This window comes from Hylaeus volcanicus, chromosome 4 (genome assembly GCF_026283585.1).
Source record: "Hylaeus volcanicus isolate JK05 chromosome 4, UHH_iyHylVolc1.0_haploid, whole genome shotgun sequence".
NCBI lineage: Eukaryota > Metazoa > Arthropoda > Insecta > Hymenoptera > Colletidae > Hylaeus > Hylaeus volcanicus.
Window position 1 is genome coordinate 12032701 of NC_071979.1, and position 22285 is coordinate 12054985.

A 22285-nucleotide genomic window follows, 5' to 3' on the forward strand; every position below is an offset into this window, starting at 1 on the left:
GTAATTGTGACTTATGCCACTTTCAAAGTAAACGACTCATATGTATTTCAAAAAGCAGAATGTAAATATTGATAATAAGTATTACAAATACTAAATTTAAATATAATTTGGTTGCAGTTTTAAGGATTCCAAATTTATTTAGATAGTAAATCACACAATTTTGTTAACAGATTTAATTCTATAGGTAATGTTACATTCTTGTTATATCTGGTACCATATCAACCCTACTTCTAAGCTCTCAAATAAAGAGAAAAGGACACCCTGGTCTCGATTATCGATAGAAGGGTCCATAAAACTATTAACTTTTGCAATTATAATGTTTTGCTGGGCTAGAAATGAACCCAAGCGCTACATTCGGAAATCTACGGAGAATTATTGGATTAATACATGATCATCAGGAGTTTGTTTTTGGTATCGTTCTATCGTTTGAAATTAGCGTTAACTGTCTCGTTCATATGTCGGAAAATTCGAATTGAAATTTGTTTGGATTTAATTATCGATCATTTGAAAAATTAGTCGTGTTATCGACTTTTACATAAAATCAACAGAGTGCATTTACACTTTTGTTCGTCACAGTATGCTTGTCTTATTACAAGGTTAAAATTCAGCATAAGCATAAAAAATATAAAGCATTCTTGTAAAACCTTGTGAATACAGGAATGGATCAAAGTAACCATGTTCCATAAGTCTAATATTAAAAACGCCGGATAATTATGCATAAATTTATTATGTTTATTATCCAAGAGATACGAGTACTCTTATATCTACCGCAAGAATTTTCCACGTATCTTGTTACGTTTAAACGTTCTTACTTTGTTTTTGATCCGAAGAATGTCATTTGTGGCCACTGTGCGCCGCAGACCAGGCAAATCCAGCTGGCTGATAACGGGCAAGAGCAAGCATCGCTGTTTACGAGTGTAGCCGAGAGGAAATGCCGTGAGCATGTGACGCGTCACAGTAAAACATGACGGGCGGAGATCAACTGCAGTAGCACAGAGCCAGCAAAGACACACCACTGCGAGCCCTGTTCCGCTTCTGGCTGTGAGAATCCGTGATCCGCACACACGCGTACCATCTCGGTCATAGGCAAGCCTACCACGACACTTTCCCTCGCAGAGACGTGTTTTAACAACCTGTGAAAAGTTATATTTCGGCAACACGAGAGATATGGTACGTCATAAGTCGTACGGATCTTTTTCAAATTTAAAGGAGGACGCTGTCACAAAAATTAGTATTTATCACTAGTATTTATTGAGACAAAATTTTGAAACTTTGTGCTTTTGAAGTTTTGTAGTTTTGAACTCTGAATTCAATGGTGTAAACACAAAAATGTTTGAACAATTTTTTTACATTTTAGAAAAGAATTGATGGAAAAAAGAAAGCGGTTTGAGAAATGCAAACAAATTGTTTAAACATTTTTTTGTTCACACCATTGAATTCAACGAAACAAAGTACATAAAAATACAAAGTTTCAGAATTTTGTCTCAATAACTACTGGTAGCTAATTTTTGTGGCGGCGCCCACCCTTGAACTCTTCAAGGATCTGTTAATCTTCAAGGAATCTCTCGAGGTCTTAAAGAAAATTAATCTGAAGTAGTAAATTCTAAAGAGGTCGCAAGAATAAGTACTACCACTGATGTTAGATCAGTGTTTCTCAACGTGAGGCCCACGCCCCACAGGGGGTAAATTTCATTTTTAAAGGGGACAATTTAAAAATTGATTTACTGTGTTTGTTCAATAATTTTCTAGTGTTTTCTTCCTGAAACCTATCATTCCAGTTTCTTTAGAATTCATTAACATTTCCATTTTTAAATATTCAAAATTATGTATATATTAGGAGGAGTGCATAAGCATTTTAGAAAAGCTTAAGTACAAAAGGTTACCTACAAAAAAGGTTGGGAATTACTGTGTTAGATTATGTCATTTCTGGTTGTATAAAACAACATTTTAGACTCGTAGGAGTATTCACGATGATTAGTCTGGCAATCAACCCTTTCAGAGCTGGCGCCTACAATTGAGGAGACATAGTTTAAAAATTACCGACACTATCGTTTAAGACGAATGTCCTTATCTGTGCACATGAAAAAAGACCAGTTTTCCTCTAAACTACAATATTATGATTTTTTCTTTATTTTTTCCATACTAATTTTAGACCAAGTTAACTCTAAAAATTGAATTGCATTAGTACGAGAAAAAACAATAATTCAGATCTGAAAGGGTTAACTTGTTAAAAGAGACGTTTTTCCTCTTTGTATGGATGTTTCCGAATCAATTGTGTTCGTTTTATGCCTGTAAAAATCAAACTATGAACATTTAGCGTCTATGAGTCTTCCATAACAAGCGCAAAAGTATGTAGGTCGTTCAATAATTTTCCCCGATCGGACGATGCTATTTCAACGTGGAATTCATTAGCTCGATTTATCTCGATCTGCAGGTTCTGCTAGCGTTATTTCCGGCAACCGACTTCCTCTTCGCGCCATGATGCACGTCCGTTCTTCGCATACAAGAATTTCGCAAAATTATCCAACCTCTCGTAAAGGTGTCAATTTATTACAATTCAAATTCAGTCTAGTACTCGATCAATTTAAACGAAATAAATAAAATATATTTGTCATTATAGTATATGTAAATTGTTGTAGAATATTTCTCGAGGATCACTTTTTCATGTAAATAATCAAAATTAGTTTTTGAAAAAGGGCACTGTGACAATTTATTACAATTCAAATTCAGTCTAGCACTCGATCAATTTAAACGAAATAAATATAATGTATTTGTGATTATTAGTACATGTAAATTGTTGTAGAATATTTCTCAAGGATCAGTGTTCCATATAAATAACCAAAATTAGTTTTTGGACAAGGGCACTGTGACTACAATTCTTTCGGAGTGTTTGTTGTTAAAATATTCGCGACCACTGACACGTGAATTCATATCACTTCAAATTCTATTCCTGGTTACGAAAAAATTATGAAAATTGGTTTACTTTATACACTACGTATTTACTATATTGATACTTCAAAACAATCCCATTCGTCTACCTATTTTTTATAAAAATATGCGTTTGCATAAAGATCCGCAGTCTAATTATTTGATTATAATTTTGTAGGTTTTACTTGTAAATTTTCTACTATCGAGTACCACCTTCCAAGCAACGGATTTAAAACTTTCCAATTTATGACGTATCGACTGTAAACGTATCTTTTTCATATTACCCTGCCTCCTGGAAAACAATTTTCGGGACTCGATTGAGCCATCGAATGCAATTTGTCGTTCGACGTTGAAACTAAGAGTAAAACTGATGGGCTCCGGTGGAAAAACCGATAACGACTTTTTCAGAATTCGTTTCGTGAATTGATTTTATGTCTCTGATCGCAGTTTACAGTCGCATACGTAGTAATGCAGAAAATAAAGTTCGTTGAAGTTTTATGAATACATTTCCGTTAAAAAACGTAAACTATTATTTAAAAGATATGGGGACACCTGCTGTATTGATTGCAACTCCGTTTAACCAAGATTACGAGTTTTGAATTACAATTCTTCAAATATAATATATAAAGTAAATAATAATTTTCTATTCTACGATTCGTAGAAATTAATTCGTCAGAAATCCATCCAAAATGTTACGATACGTTTCGTAGATGATGGTTCTGAATAATTTAGGTTTGAAAAAAATATATGAAATTGAATTAGAATAGAAAGTATAAAAGAACTAGCAGTAAGGTAAAATCGATTTAAAAAAAGTGGTAATATGGCCGTGAACATTTTGTAATACAAATATATTTAGAAAGAACTAAGCATTTTCTGTCACATAAGTTGGGCAAGAAGAGCTTAGCAGCTCGATTAACGATATATTTTTCTTTACACACGCTCGTCACCAATATCATCTATTTTTGGATAGAATGCCTACAATCGATGAAAAGTGGGAAAAGTCGGCTTGTATCTGCCCTGAACTTAGCCTTGAAGTAATTCGCTCCATTAACCCATCTGCATCTGTGTACACTGCAGAATGTATTGCGCTAAATGCTGCTTTCGATATTGCTCTGGAACATCAACATCTCAGCTTTCTTATATTCTCCGATTCTCTCAGCGCGCTCCTGGCTTTGGAAAGCACCAAAGTAGATATTAAAACTAACTCATACTTCCTGGAAATTAAAAGAAAATATAACCTGCTGATAAATAATGATCATAATAGCTTCATCAAACTGTTTTGGATTCCATCACATTTTGGAATTCAAGACAATGAAAATGCGGACAGGGCAGCTAAATTGGCAACGTCAATGAACACCGTAAACATTCCTGAGATTCCATACAATAACTTATTCGAGAAGTTTGAAAAACAAGCTAAAGATCGTACTTTCGTAATCATAAAAAATCAAGGTCTCTTTAAGGGTAAAAAATACTTTCAAAATTTTTGTAACGAAAGTTCAGTTTCCTGGTTTAAATTAAACTTAAATTTAAATTTAAAACTTGGGAGTAGCTTAGTTGTTACAGTAAACAGAATGCGTTCCGATCACTATAACCTAGCTGCCTCACTAGAGCGGGTAGGTTGTATCAATGACAACCAATGTACAATGAATGTAGAATGTATTCGTACATTGATCAATTTCCCAAAAAACTTTTCTGTGAAATTGTAGTTTATTAACTCCTTTTATTATAATCAATGATATTCTACATATTCTCGGAAATCTCTAGAATATAGTTCAAACAAAAATTACTAGTTTATATAATTTGCGAAATTAACAAGAAAATACGAAAATTGGTAGAAATATAGAAGCAATAAATATTTGCACAGTTCTTATAACGAACAATTTGCAGTAGAACTTGTATCATAAGCACATCAGTTTATTGCTTCGTGGGAATTAGAAAACATTAAATTTCCAGTAAAAAAAGACTTAAGAAATGCTCTAATAAAGGAATGAAAGAAGATCCCACTCCTAATAACATCAACATTTATGATTAATTTAATGCCTAGAGGAGTTGCAGTAATTATAAAATCAAAAGGAAATCTCACGAAGTATTAATTATTTATAAATTAATGTACATTTCGTTTCTTTTTTAAATGAAATTTTAAAAATTTGACACTTGTACGAATACTTATTGCTTCTGTATTTCTATCAATTTATTGTTTTTTCTTGTTGATTTCTCACTTATACAAAATACCTAATCTTTTCGTACTGTATCTATTCTAGAGATTTCCAAGAATATGTAGAATATCATTATTTATAAAAAAAAAGTTAATAAATTACAAATTTCACATAGTTTTTTTGGAAATTGATCGGTGTACGAATACTTTCTACACCCACTATAAATGTGGTCAGGGATGCGAAACCCTTGATCACATAGTATGGCAATGCGAATTGTGTAATGCACAAAGACGTAAGCTAACGAATTCCCTACTTAGTATGGGTCTTCAACTACCTCTTAATATAGACACACTCATAGCGAAACCTAATGTTAAAGCTTGTATAAGTATAAATTTCTTTTTCAAAAATTGTAACTTACACATTTAATGTTGACAGAGCTTGTTATTTTACTTACTTCTATTATATTGTATCCTTATGGTATAACTAACGTATTATACACTATGGTATTCAATTATATTATTCTTGTAAAGCAAAATAAACCCAGCAGGGTTTAAATGCTTAAAATGAATAAAAGAAAAAAAAAGTGAGGAAAGTATCCCATCTAATGATACAACAATTGAGACAGCACTTTCTTGTTACAACAAAATTTGTAACGCCATAACGTGACATTAGGGGTTACAGGACGTGTGATATTCGTCGCTTATGTCCTTGTTCAAATGCTGTACCATAAGTCTGCCCCCATTAGTCGAAGGCGAGTAACAAGGAAAAGCGTAACGCGGGCACTGTGTGTCCAGCTCGCAAATTCTCGCGTGCTCGTATGAACATATACATTTCTAGTCCCAACGTTGTTCCTCCATGGTTGTCACCACGGTTCGGGATCGTCTAACAGACCTCTAAATGTGTATCTAAACTCGTGCCTAGTGTTACGTACCAACCCTCTTAACTAAACACAGTAATTCACGGCTACGTGCTCGCTTTCCACCTCGATTAAATGACCACTGGTCTTCTTCAATGCTTTCCTTTTCTTTCAGGGTGTCAATGATACAACAAATTTCCAACAAAAATTACTCTTAGACATTTTCTTTATGTCGCCTTATTCTCGAGTATTTTCACTTTTAATTTTTGTTCTGTGATTTCGACTTGATAATCTTTAAACGGCCATAGCTCCACCCAATTGCAGTGTAACCTTAAAAGTAAGTATACCATTCAAAAGAGCGTTAAATTTCCCATCTCTCTGATGCCAAATTGAAATTTATTACGTAGATTTAACAAGTGAAAAATTAAGTCAAACTTTACATTGTCAAAATTTTAAAAAATTTGACTTTTTCTGTATTCGTCTTGCGACTTCAAAGACATAGTTATTTGGCGGGCACTCTTCGGGAGAAACTTACTCGAAGTCTCAGCTTTTGAATAGTATTGTCAAAAAAAATTGTACGGTGGTATATTCGGAAGAAAATGACGTTTAAATGCAGAAAAGCGTGGGTTTTTAGGTGAAAATCGATATTTTTCTACAAAAATAGCGATGTCACTTTAAAATTACCAGAATTAACTTGACATCGGGTTTGATGTATTTTTTAGTGACACTCCCGAGGCTCCCCAATTAGGAGAAAAACTGATTTTTTGACACCTCAAACCTCTCCCAGCCGTGTGTAGATCCTGAGTGCGAGGTGAATAATTGTTTTTGAACATGTATCCATAGAATTTTCGTTTTTAGAGACTATTTAATCAAAATTAACCTCGGTGTACCGATAAATGATATGGAGATTGGAACACGATCGATTTCACAAAGCAAAAAATCGATGTTTTTGGCGCAGGAGAACCGATAAATTTTGATTTAGGAGGCGGGCATTTTGAACGTCATCTTCTCCTTAATATGTCACCGTACAATTTTTTTGACAATACCGTTCAAAAGCTGAGACTTCGAGAAAGTTGTTCCCGAAAACTTTCCAAACCCGCTCGAAAACCTGCCAAACAACTATGTCTTTGAAACCGAAAAACGAATACAGAAAAAGTCAAATTTTTTAAAATTTTGACAATGTAAAGTTTGACTTAATTTTTCACTTGTTAAATCTACGTAATAAATTTTGCTTTGACATCAAAGAGATGGGAAATTTAACGCTCTTTCTAATGGTATACTTAGTTTTAAGTTTTTCACTATAATTTGGTGGAGTTATGATCGTTTAAAGAGTGTCAAGTCGAAAACGCAGAAAAAATATTAAAAGTTGTAACCTCCTTGGTGATGGAATGGTTACCTTAGTGTTGCGGGAAGGTTGCTGGATTTAGGAACTTCTTAAAACTGATATTTGAATAAAATAACACTGTATATTCTAAGTAAATACAAGATACAAATTACAAGAAGTGAGTAGCAAAACGCGGCGCGATAACTTTAGCGTTGTCCAGTTTTCCCGAGTACTCTTGGGTCTAGCCCCGTCCACACATGAGAGGGAATAGCTAGAACCTTCAGAGCCGCTTCTTCCTAGTCTCTGTCCGCACAAGGGAGCAGTCTAGGTCAAGCTTCGGTAATTCTTGGAATTCTGAAGATTTGTTGTACCGCGTCCTTTTTATACCCGTTTTGGGCCTGGGCCCACGCGCTGTGATTGGAAGGGGTAGTCACGAGGTAGCGGCGCGCGGCGGGGGTAGTGTCTCTGCTGGGGGTAGTTCTCGTGGCAGGGGTGCTGCGTTTCACACAGTAGCGCGATCGGGGCGCTACTCTGGCGACCTACCCCGGAACTATATATTTGAAGGGGGTTACAAAGTGAAAATACTCGAGAATAAGGCGACACAAAGAAAATGTCTAAGAGTAATTTTTTGTTGGAAATTTGTTGAAGAATTCACACCCTGTGTATGTCCGAACTTATAGGTAGACATCCTGTATATCGCTGGTAGCTTGTTACTCGATCCTATAATGCACTATAAAATACTGCTATTTGAAATCACATTATCAGAATCAGTTTAAGGGGATGTGGCCAGTCAGAAAGTCGAATTTTGACGAGAGTTTGAGATATTTTTCTAAAAAGCATTTACGGATTGGGGGCACATTTAATTAAATATTAAATAAAAGTTACAAGTGGAAAGAAAACTAACATGATAAAAATTCTTTAATGAAATTGACCACGCTTAACCCATTCACTACCAGCTGAATTTATAACAGTTATCATTTTGATAATAAAAAGTGATTTTAAATTAGTTATTTTTTTAAAAAAGTATATTTACATAAAATGTTCGTTCATCCTTTTCAATTATATGTAACTCAAACTATATACTTGTGTCTGAAAGATTCATTAGGAAATATCACGTAGTTGCCAGTGAATGGATTAATAAATAGACATTGCTCAAGATTGAAACATGAAAATGATCGAGAAATATTTATTAATGGTGAAGTAAAAGCCATTTTTGGAAACGTAGTTCGCGGTGAATTACTGCTGTTCGAAACTGGGTTAACTGAAATCAATAATTCGAGAAAATTTAGTTAAAACATTTGTCTGTCCCCTGTTTGAACGAAGAATTTTACGAAATATTATTCTGCGCCAAAATAGCGACAACCCAAAGAGAAATTGTCTATTTTCGCATAAAAAAAACGTCCATTTTCCGCTTACACGAAAAGTATGAATTGAAAACAAAAATCCAAATAGTGGACCATTACGTTGTGCAAAAGCTCGAAAAACATAAACCAGATTGGTTCAGTGGTTTTCCAGATATCGTGGTCACCCATTAGAAAAATATGATTTTTCTGTATTTTTCCTGAATTTATTCCCAACTTCATATCCAATCTGTATATCACTATGAATACGTCTCCATATCTATATCTAGTCTCTGTAAATTCCTATGCCTTCAACATTGGAAGTATACTTCGCCACAGCTAGTAGCTACAAAGTGAAGTTTATCTTGGTCGAAACTAATGCTATGCGTTACTTCTGTAGAATGTCTACTCGATACGCTAGATATATCTTCTTAAATAGAAAGTGATACTTAAGATTCAGGGATGCAGGTTATAAATCGCCCACAGTCTTTTTCGTGGAACAGTTTTCTGTATTCGCAACTCCCATCCTTCACGTCGAATACGACGCGTACGTCTGTGATACAGAAGGTGCAGGAAATTGAGCTCACGGGTTGCACATCTGTTAGGGCCATTTACTACACTTGGCGTGTCGTGGGTTTATGATATGTCAGTTGCTATCGAGAATCCAGGAGTGAGCCGCTGGAATTCTACGTGACCAACAAAACTGTAAAAGTTCTCCGACTGCACGGCACACTGGTGCAACATTGATTCATTACATGGATAGTAAATCGATTGACAAACAATCGTAAACGGTTTGTCGAGGTTTTTTTAAAATAGGAGTAATAGTAAAAGAGACATCCTAAAATTACTGGGGTTCTTGAAAAGAAATAATATCTGCAAGGTGTTTCAAATAGTAATCTAGAGTCGAATATATAAATAATAAACAATCGTAAGTAGTTTGTCGAAGTTTTTTAAAACACCATGGGGGGTCTGGACATTCAACACGTAAAAGAGACATCCTAAAAATACTATAGTTTTTGAAAAGAAATAATATCTACAAGGTGTTTCAAATAGTAATCTAGAGTAGAATATACATATAAATAATAAACAATCGTAAGTAGTTTGTCGAGGTTTTTTAAAACAGCATCGGGTTCTAGACGTCCATAACGTAAAGGAGACATCCTGAAAATACTGGGGTTCTTGAAAAGGAATAATATCTGCAAGGTGTTTCAAATAGTAAACTATAGTAGAATATATAAATAATATACGCTGTAACTACTAAAAATTAATAAAATGAGTAATTTCGAGGAAATAACAAAATGTAGCTATGAATTACAAGTTCACTCTGGATGGTTATGCAAATGCATCTTTTTTATAAAACTCAGATAGTGATCAGGGGATTTAAATATTCATTTTTCGTTTTGCATATTTTGCATAGTGTACATGTTTTTATTTGTTCTGTTTAAATGTACATGCAATATATAACTGCATATGTTCATCGGGTTTTTGCATATATGCAGTATTATCGACTGACCTTTTGTGCCACTCGTGACTATCAATTGTTTCTGTAGCGTGATCGACAACCTTCGATAGTCTTTTGTAAGTCGCGCGATACTGTGACGTGGATTGATTTTAAGGAGGATATGTCTTTAAGGGTTTTTCAACCTTTGCGCGCTGCATAACGATATATCGTTGTTTGTTACTCTTGCCAAAAATGCTAACAACAATCTATTTGTGCGCATATTATGTGGTGATTTCATGTATATTGACATATGTACATTCAGGTGGAAGTTCCGTATAATTATTAAATTATTTCTTTCGTATTTCTTATTAAATTATAAAATTATAAATTAATCGTATTTCTATTAAATTTCCTTTTGTATTATTCGTATTAAATAGTTTCTTTCGTTTTATTATTAAATAACACGTATATGAATTTTTATGTTTTAGGTTACATCATTCCTATTATTATTATTATATGTTTTGTGTTGCAATACATTCCTTTATCTCACTGGAAGTATATAATGAAGGTAGGTACATTTGTTTTGAGCATCTTCTTCAATAAAGACATTTTTTGAAAATATCTCGAGAACTAATAATTTTTTTGCCATAGTACCCTAATAATTTTTTTTGTAGAATGAACAGAAGAATCGATCTGTGTTAAAAGAGATATGCATTTCTATTTAAAGAAATGATGCAATTGTTAATTACACATGCACTGGTGGATCTAAAAAAAATGTTAAGGCCTACAGATGTAGTGCTCTTCGAATAATGTTATCTTTCTAAACATTTCGTAGTTTCCTAACCAAATATCATTTCTTTTTAAACTTTTTAACGAAAAAGATGAATAATAATCGCATGGAGCTATATCTGTAGACTACGGAGTACGCGTATGAACAACACAGTGAAACATTAACAATTTGTTTCTAACGACTAAAAACAATTGTTGAAACATTGAGCGTGGCGTTACCCTGACGAAAAATCAATTTTACAAGCCATCGTAATTTTGCGCCATTTTCCCTGGTGCCGTTTCGTTAATAAGCTCGTAATTGTGTTTCACAAATTAAACGCTATCAAGCAGATCAGGGAAGGCAGCGTCGACAAGGTGAAACGAGCCCGTGAAAATTTCGCGGACCACAGAGAGTTAACACGGCCGTATAAACGTTAAATGCGAAAAGGTTGGGCAACCGTGTCCATACACGTGTAAGACGTCATTCGGTTGATTTACCAAAAGCCTCTGATGCGGCTTGCGAAGCGGTGTACCTGTTGAGTAGTCCTCGGAGGCTTATTACGTATACGTTACCGGAATGTAGGTAACGCGGTTCCTGGCAGAAAAGAGCGCGATTAATTTTGGTTTGACTTACCGAGCAAAATTCGCAGTACCTGCCCCGAATTTTCCACCGCACGTGAAAGTTCGCCAACTTCTGTGGTCTGCGATACTGGGTTTTGGCACCGAACCGTGGACAGATTCTTCTCCATACATACACTATCTAACCGCGAGATAATTTACCGCGCGGTCTAACGCTTTTACTACGGCGTATACCTTAACAATACGAACAAGAAAAACGCCGATAACTCCTGCCAAGTGTACTCATGTTAAATCGTCAACCTGACTATGTAATATGTAGTACTAGATGGTCCGTATGAATGATCATTTTTTTAATTAAAAATTTTGACATAAACATAACGCAACAAATAAGGATTAATGTTCGATGTAGAAACATTATATTCGAGAATAATTTGTGTCCAAGGTTGAAAATACAAGGAATACATTTGTACAATTTGTAAAAATATTGACTGTAATTACATAAGTATATGAAATCAAATATTGTATTATGTTAGGTGAAGAAATTAACTCTATGCTTACATTCCATCGTTTTTAACTAAAACTATTTGGACTTTATGTACTCCTCATCTCAATAACAATGCATACATAAGTTAACACTAAACCTGCCGACGTTCATTTGTGCCTACTTCTACCGTGATAAAACGAATGTTTTATCTCTTTACTCTATTCACTAGTCTTAAAGAGACTTTTTTCAGTTGAATGGAAAAACATTTTACGTGGAACTAAATTGAATAATGCATGAAACAATTATATAACATTCATATATAGCATATAAGAATTATACAGAGTGGTCCACGCAATTGTTTCAAGTCATAACTCCGTTATTATTGCATTTACGAAAAAATGTCAAAGGAGAAAGATAAATGGTTCGAAGAGCACTACATCTGCAGGTCTTAAAATTTTTTTTAAATGCAGCAGTGCATGTGTAATTAACAATTGCATCATTTCTTTAAATAGAAATGCATATTTCTTTCAACACAGATCGATTCTTCTGTTCATTCTACAAAAAAAATTATTAGGGTACTATGGCAAAAAAATTATTAGTTCTCGAGATATTTTCAAAAAATGTCTTTATTGAAGAAGATGCTCAAAACAAATGTACTTACCTTCGCAATTAATTATTTGTAACTCTAGTTCAAACAGCAATATTTACCTGGCTTTACGTTACATTAAAGTACTAACCTCGATAGTAATAAACCATACAAGTTGCATACACATTTGATTTTACAACCATATGTGCTCTCTTGCAATTTTGTGACTAAGGGAAGATTAAATGTTGTATGATTTTTCTTTATAAATGGTTACTATTGCTATTATTCTTTCAACAGAATTATTGAAATAAAAAATCAATGTTCAAATACAAATGTTGTCTGCATCGTTAGAGATGTATGTAGATATTCTTTCTATACCAAGGTAACTATAAATACAAAATATTACTTGAAGCTGAAGCGTACACCATCGTTGGTATAATGCAAGCCATACATTCGACGTGACACAAAAAGGTACCATATCTCCGTTGATATAAAGCAACAACTGAACGTTATTATTCTCAGGGGATTACGTACGCTGGCTTTCATATTTATTTCCTATAAACGTGACTTACTATAGGTATAGCTCGTAATGTCACTGAAATTATATTCTGTATTGTTAAATTAGTTCTGCAAACAATGCAAATCCTACATATTGTTATACTACTTACATCAAATTTATAATCTAAGCCAAGTGTATTAAAGACTTGTCAAAAACAACGGGAGACTTAATACCTTTCATCGTCAGCTAAGCTTTTTCGTTGCTGTATAAATGAAATTAAATAAAATTAAATTTTCAGTGGTTAAAGATTCTTTGAACAGTAATCTAAATGTCAGCTTTGACAGAATTCCCGTACAAAATTACAGTGAGAAACGTTTCGAGATTTACGAAGAATATACAGTCAGTGTAAGAAGTATTTGAACAGCAACCAATTTAAGATAAATCTAATAAGAAAAGAAATTAGAGGTTAACGTTAAAAATAACTTTAATTTACGCAAAATCTACTCTAAGATACGAACGATACGAAACGGGGTACAAACGGGTACAAACGATTCTAAAGAATAGGGAAAAACAGTTGTTCAAAAATCTCAATGTAGTGTGCTGAACATTTTTTGAATTTTTTTTAATTATTAATTGATGAAGGTATAAACGAAACTATTGGTGGTACAATCAAGTACAAACGAAATACTATCATTTTCTATAAAACGAAATTAATTTTTGAAAAGTTGTGTCCCAGGTTCATATAGCTAGAATCACGAGCCTCTCGATACTTTATGCTCACGTAAATAATCTCATCGTAAAGCTGGAATGTATAGACACGAATGATATCGAGGATCAGCATGTTTCGTCTTTTTTTTTCGAAACTATACGTATCAGTTAATTTGACGTAAAGCTGGAACGTGGAAACGCCCTAAAGATAAACATGTTAAACGAGCAGATTCGCGAGCAAGGTTAAACACTGCTAGCTACGTACAGAACTTCGTTTGAAGTTACAGCAAAACATGATGGGTCGTGATCCTTTACAATAGTGGGAACCCAATGTCGTACTCTGACTACTTCAACAGCTGCAGCATGTGTGTGTACTAGTTGGCGCTGTTCCAATTGGCGCAAGAGGAGTAAGGGTTTTGTCTAAAACGTTCGGGAAGCGCCGCTTCCATGCTGGGTGATCAGTGTCTGGCGCCTAAAAGAATCCGTACTGGCTTTTCGTATTTTATAAATGGCGACGTTTGTAGCCACTATGATTCATTCGATCGCTACCGTTCGCTTCTAATGCCAATTGTGCACTCCATTTTCATAGAATACTTCACCGCAGTTTGACTAGCCGTTAACTGGAATTTGTAAGGTTCGTGTATCGAAATTAATTTTCGGAATATTATGAAATATATGTAGAATGTGGTTGGGAGAGTGCCTAAAAAGACGGTTCGTCTTTAGGGGTTAGTCGCAGTCAGGAAAATGAAAACGCACACTTTCTTGTGTGTTTTTTTTAAGGTATTAAATAATAATTTTTATAAATGAAATGTAAATATGTTACAAAGTATGTCTTAAAGAACTATAAAAGAATTTTTGTTTCAAAAAAAGGTTAATTCATTTCGTCATAAGAGGCGATGGCGTGGGTGGCCACTTGGTTTGCGGTGAGCAAGATTTCTTCAAACTGGTGCACCTGAAAACAAAACTAAAGGTAGATTTGGAGAATATATTAGACTAACGGGTCCCTGATCGAATCAAAATGATACTAACAAGCTTGAAAGAAAGATATGTAAAATCATACGGCCCATTTGTTTCTAGAAGGATTATGAAACATAGCTACACTTAGCTACACTTTCTCATTGCAAAATTTCGAAAGTTGATAGTGTTATCATCCAACACTTCTGCAAAAATCAGCTGCACATAGTTGCACATTTCAGAGATATTGATGTGTAAAGTTTGAGATACACGAAATTCCAGGCGGACGGTGTAGGACTCTGGAATACGATGAGTTCCTATAAACATTTTACTTCCATTTTTGGGGATATTTCGAAATACACACACATAAGTAAGATAATGAAATAACCTGAAAATAGAAATCGGTAACAACGTACGAGACAAACAAACCCTTCGAAGCAATGAAGACAATCAAAGTAATATTAATACCTAATGAAAGAGTCATAAATAATGGAAAATTAAGTTGAAAATAGGAATAGAAAACGATTTGAAGAAGGTTTCCTTCGATATTAACACACATAATAATGAGAAAATTAAATAAAAAAATATCCAGAAAATAAATAAGAAAATTAACCAAAATGTAGTATAAATTTAATTAAACCTAACCAAAGACACGTAAATGTCATAATAACTTATTAATCAGACAGGCGAGACAAGAATATAAGCGAGCATGACGGTAAAATGATAAAAACAAATAAAAAATAAAAAGAATGCCTATGTGATATATTATTATTACAGGAAAATCACATTCTCGGTCATTGTGTAATGAAATATTAGTAATAATTAATTTAACTGTTGTCAAAAATTAAGTTTTAGTTGGTCTACTCAATAGATATTAAAATATAGACAAATTTCTCACGGCTACTGTGTTTAACGAATACTTATTTTGAACCGTGATTGTTATTATTATTTAATCAAAGCCTAAATGTTACTGTACGCATTCTAAATGTTTAATTAATTCGAAGATATTCATACTTAATGCATTTCGACGTTTCAGATTATTATCAGACTATACCAATGTTTTTTTGAGAAAGTTAGATTCCCGAACATGAAAAGTATTAATATTATTTATTAAACGCATTCATGTGACATTTATATAATTCTTATTAGTTGCACTATTCTCGAGAGGTAAATGAATACTAAAAAATGAAACAAAAATAAAAATAAAATGAATGAAAACATCCAGTACAAATAATATGTGTATATATACTTATATTTTTTCAAGTTCAATTAATTATCTTTGTAACGATATTTATTTAGAGGTTCGGCGAAAACTAAAAATTTCAAGACAACGCACAATATATCAGACAAAATCAAATCGCAATACAAATTGAATGACTAATCAATAAATTACTAACACAAATTGATAAACATAACTGACAACTATAAAACATACAAACACAGCTACTGGTTTAAATATAAACATTCATCCAACATTCACATTTCAATACAGTATATTTTTGATATTAGGAAAAAAATCACGCCACAATTCTGTTTCGAATAATCCTTCGAAGAATAAATTCCATAAATTTAATAAATTTCTCTAAAGATGAGAGGGGTGCCAAAATTGCGTACTAAATGATTTATGTATCATATGGTTTGTTCGAATCCTTTGCGGGGTTTAGCAACATCGATCATTCATTCCGTCGATACAATATTAACACGACGTGATGAAGCAATTTCTAACTAAATTATTTGCTTTATTTCAAATCATCTGTATATTATATAAATATACATATAATGTGTGTGGAAACATATGGATAAACATTTCAGAGACGATACTAAAAAGTCAGAGGTGCGTTTGTATTATTTGATAGCGTTTCCAAATTAGTTCTCAAATTCGCGAAGTTCTTAATTTTTACGTAAAGATTTTTACGTGAGAAAGACTAAAAGTAAAGAATTTTACGTAAAGATTCGTTTTTGCATGCCTATTAGGTACAGTTAGGCAAAAATTATAGAACACAGATCATTTTCAAGGGAAAAAGTTTGTTATTCAGATGTTGAAACAAAGAGGAACGAATCCTCAGCTTTCGTGAAAAATAATTTTTAGCGATCAAGTTCATCTTATTCTTCATCTCCTACTTCGATGATTAAGAGAATAAACTATTTAAAGGATAGAGGATAAATGAAATAATAACTACAATACATATCGTACAATACACAAATGAAAAGTTATTTGACGAGTAACATACATAAAAAGAAAATACATGTCGATTTGAGTAACCTCCTCCTTTTCGAAGTCATTTAAAAAAATGCCTTTGGATCATCAAATTCGGTGAGATTTCGTTTCTCGATAATATAGTTTCAAAAATTCAATAATCTCAACACTGTCAAAATTAAATTTTATCTGGATGTTTTTTCCTGAAACTCTTATTTAAACTCTATTTTTGTTCAGTGTAGAACGAAGAAACAATAACGTCTCGGAAATGTTCTGAAATCGTGGGACAAAACAATCGATGAGATTTGCAGGCGCCGAAAAGGACATTTGGCAAAGTTGCCAGGCTCCAAGTGCTTTCGTCTGGGATGAGAGTGCTTTTCGAAACCTTCCGTGAAATCTATGGAACAGAATATACTTGGAATATTTTGACCGTTTCGTCTTCTGTATTGATTCGATGAAAAATTCTATACTTTATTTTCGTGTGTTCGACGGTGAACTTCTTTCCTAGATATTTAATAATAGAACGAAAATCTGAGGATCACCTGCGGATATTAAATTCTTGCGTAATATTGGAATTCTAAACGCTCCGTCTACTTTATTCATTTTCATCTGGCGTCCGTATCGTACAAACTCTGCGTACTACATATATCCGTCGAGTAAATATTGTTAAAGAAAATAACAAATACAAAGAAGCGAGATATACTCGAGGGAACGTTTTCAAACTGATTTTGGTTCGTTTATGTATGTTTGTGTGTATGTATAACTTATGATTCCATTATTCTATGTAGAAATCAGAAATGAAATCCATGTTCTATCGATGACATTAGGAATTTTACTTATGATGGAAAATGTTAATGAAAAAGTTCAAACGTTTGGGAATCTGGGAATATATATATTTATATATATATATATATATATATATATATATATATATATATATATATCACGTTTTTCAAAAATAATATGGTTTTTGATAACGATATTGAATTTATTTGTTATCGTATGATTGTGTAGGACTGTAACAAATATGTAAACAACGATAAACTATACTTCAGTAGATCATTTAACGAATGTTATCGTTTGTATAGCGATGTGAAACATTAACTCTTTGACTGCGAAAGGGGTATACGTATATACACCCTCGAGAAATAGGCTCAGAGAAATGTTTATATTCGTTAAATCAATTTTTAAAAAAATATCAGGTTATGGAAGATGATGAGATGAAACTTTTTTTATATTTACAGTTTACTCATGGGATGCTTAGTTTCTAAAATAAAAATTGAAAAATCAAAAGTTCGTTGGAAAAATTGAATTTTAAGAAAAAGGTCTTTGAAGTTTCGAATTTTTATTTCTGAAACTAAACGTCGTATAAATAAAGTGCAAATATAAAAAAGTTTCGTTCTGTCATTCTCTATAAGGTCATATTTTTATTAAATTCGATTGTTCGACCGTTGGTTTTTTTTTCTTTAAGATAACAGCAACAGGATCAGACCACTACGAGAATTCGTGAAAAAGGTCTTTAAGTTTTTAATTTTTATTTTGGCAACTAAACGTCCTATGAATAAACTATAAATATAAAAAAGTTCCGCCTTATCATTTCCTATAAGCTGATTTTCTTTTTGTTTCTCGTGTATTTCGGCGGAACTATTTCTAAAACCTATCAGAAACTATAGAACTATTGTGGGTGCAAATAGAACTGGTGCTGAAAATTTTGTTTTTTGAAAATGAGATGCTAACTTCACAGTGGCATTTTAGCATAGCTATTGCTATGTTGTTACAAAACACAATTCTTCTATCGCGTATATTAAATTTCTTTTTCAATCAATTATAGTACATTAAATTAAGAAATAAGGAATAACATAAAATAACGAATTACCAATTATATTTTAAGATGTTACGAGAAAATTCTTTTTCAGAAATATAAATAAGAAATATACGTTACAAACTTATGACTAAAAAATGATTGTCTTCTACAGTATTTTACCGATACAAGCACAATGTACCATACAGTTTCGTCACGTTGAACACACACACACACGCGCGCGCGCGCGCAACTCTTATGTTACACATCACACGAGTTTTTTTGCAAATCCAGAATAAACTACAGTGTCGTCTGTATTTAATTATTGAACGCCGATAGCCAAGCAGTTGCATAAAACTTATTACTGTATATTGCGCTAGTTGTGCGACGTTCTTGTGTATTATCGTTGCTTCAGAATTCTCTGTCGATACTTTTGTATGTATGAAGTTATGCTTGTGTGCACCGTTAACGTGCATACAAATGTGTTCTGAATGTGCAACGTTCAAGAGATTAAACAATTAGCGACCATCGATACCGTGCAAAAGTGTGATGCAGTATTTAATTTCTATTATTTTTTATATTTCGAAGCATGAATTTACGTTATCGATTTCAAAGGGTATAAAACGAAAACCTTCGCAACACCCTACGAGTTTTATCTTATTCGTTAAATTATCAAAATATCTGTTTAATTGTAATAATCGTTGTACACAATTTACGCATTTTACGTTCAGATGGAGAATTGAAAAGTAAAGTCCAATTATTTTTAACGAGTATTTCTTTTGATAATCTTTTTGTATTAACATAAAATCGACGCTAAGATCCGATAAGAATAATGCGAATCGGAGAGGATTATTCTTTTAACGAACTAATAGAAAATGGGAAATAGAAAAGAATGGTTTCGAAGATATTTCTGAAAAGAAATGAAAAATTATCCGTATCGATAAGTTAAAAAAATGTTTTCTCTTTTTTACTTTTGATCTGGAGTATTAAAAATATAGTATCTATTTATAATTAAAATACAGTCAACCCCATGAGTATTTATACACTCTATGACTATTGAAGAAAATTGTCTAAATGGTAGGTTTAATGTTTTCAAATAAATGTTACTTTATAAAAGTGTACATGCATAAACGTTACACGTATTAAATATGTAACTTTAAATTTAGACTTTCTTTAATAGAAGCAGATGGTACTTATGAATAGGCTGCAAATGTTTATGCATTTATGGCAAATGGGAATATGAGGAAATCTATGAGAATATACACAAATGCAAAAATATGTAAAATATCAACAATAATATATATGTTATACCCTTTAAGAGGTACGACATACTTTCATTTAAGTTGTATGTATGTATGTATAGCGAGTAACCATTTCGAGCACTCAGTCTCAGTGGACCATTTTCATTTAAGTTACAATTATATTTCTGCAGCCGTGAAAATATGAATTTGCATAAACATCTACAGTCTACTTATGAGACTGACTGTGGAATACATATTCACCCTTTGTGGTCATATCAAATTAAGGGTATCGTACTGGTCGGAATTAATTTCAGAAAAACGAGCAGTGATACGTAATATGCAAGATTCTGAAGTATAAACAAAATCTACTAATTCTTTTGTAAACTTTCTTTTTACCATTTTGGAATGTTATTTTTGAAATATCTTAAGGATGTATGGGAAGTACAATCGGAAACAAATATGTATAAAATTTGAATTAATGGAATATCATTGTAATTGCGACATTTAAATAAACAAAAATTTATAGTTATAAACTCGTTTGTAATGTCAAGATTCTACTTTATCACGAATTTTTTTGTTTCTATTTAATTTTAGAATGAAATATAAGATTAGTATGATTCTTTCCTGTGGTGGCTGAGAATAGACACACGACCACAAAGAGTTAATTATCATCTTTGGTTAACAACGGTTACGCGAAGTGTTTCTCATGAAATTCGTTAGATGAACATCATTTCTGAATAACTATTTATAATATGAGCCATTCACTGCACAATCCGATTAACTCTACCAGTCACATACAAATTGTGACATTACTAACGATTAATTTTTGGCTATTCTTTCTTAATAATTTTGTATACCGTTAGATGAAAGCTACATCTGTATTTATGCATTCTACAATATTTATTTGAATTTATATTATAATGGGAATTTTAAAAAACAATGTACATTATTTTATCGCACTTCTCAACTTTTTGTTTTACGGAGTTAATCGATTTGTCCAATGAACGGCTCATATATAAATCGTTATTTTTTGTTTCCATTGTTCTTATCGTAGATTCGTACCTATATAGAAAATTTATTTAAAATGATTACGTGACGGGAGAATAAAGATTAATACGAATATTTTGCACGGTATTGCGCATCCAAGTTACCGCTTAAATTCGAAGCATTTGCTTTAAATCGCTTAGAGAAAAAGCTCGCGCAAAAGAGATCAAATCGAACGCTGAGAAATCATCGAAATTATACATTATATACCATCTTCGATATCCTTGTCACGGTGCTTGGTTCGTTAAGTGTGTGTATAATCGGAGAATCGGAAATGACTACATCAGGAGCACGTTGATGCAACTAATTACCTGGCGAGACCATTCGTTTCTCCAACTAATTAGGACTCTGCTTAGCGATTAGTTTGATTTTTTCAGTGTCGACTTTGTTTGTTCGTCATGCTGCACAATAGTTGAAAGCGAAGGCATAGTTGAAGAGGACGTTCCGCTGATAGTTGATTCTAGATTCTTTCCGGGCCTTCATCATTGGATGGTCCATTTTCATCCAGACTATTATTAGTATTTTGCTCCCGTTGCGCTTTTGCGAACACTAAGTGCATCACGAGACATGCACATTAAATATCGTTTCAGAATTTATTGTTCGTACTTAGCCCGTAATCGCGAACGTGCAGTCATCAGGAATCGCGACGTGAAACAAATCTTTATTCGATACGTTACTCTATCTTCGATATCGCGTATTTTATTCAGAGTGTAAAATTAAAGTTGTAGATTAATATAGATTAATAATGGAACGATCACAAATCATTTCAAGTTACTCAAAATAGCCTTCTTTGGTCACTATCGCGTTTTAATCGATGGGCGTTTATAAATTTTCACAGTGTTATGAATTCCGTATAACTTTTATACTTTTCTTTATATTTTTAAGTAATATAGACATAGCTATAACTGTAGAAATTGCACAAATTACTCAGGGTAAATAATAGAGTTGTACGACCATGAATCATATGTTCGAAATTGACATTTGTTGTTTCACTATATTTTAAGTTAATCTTAATTAATTAAACGTAATCTATCCACGGAATTCAACTGTAATCATGCTGAAATAAAAATCTGGAGAAAGGATTTTGAAAAGAAATGCTTTGGATAAAATGTAATTGATCGTGTTTCCGTTTGATATCATTTCGAAGATTAAATTCAGAGGTATATTTACTTTTGCACTCTGTGTAAACGTTGAATGTAATCCCTGTTGCAATTTGAAGATTTAAATATATAATTAGCGTTTGAAGAAATAAAGAGAGAATTCCGATTATCCTGGCTGCACGTTTGTTCTTAAAAAGTAAACTACGTGGGCATGAAAATTACTAATTTAACGAGAATCTCAATAAAGGAAGATACCAATGCCGATGCTTGATTTGTTTC

General features: G+C 32.8%; 1 protein-coding gene across 1 annotated transcript in view; it reads left to right on the forward strand.

The window, feature by feature from the left end:
- LOC128875194 (acetylcholine receptor subunit alpha-like) overlaps positions 1–22285 on the forward strand; it is a 213288-nt gene that overhangs the window by 178619 nt on the left and 12384 nt on the right. The window lies entirely within an intron of this gene.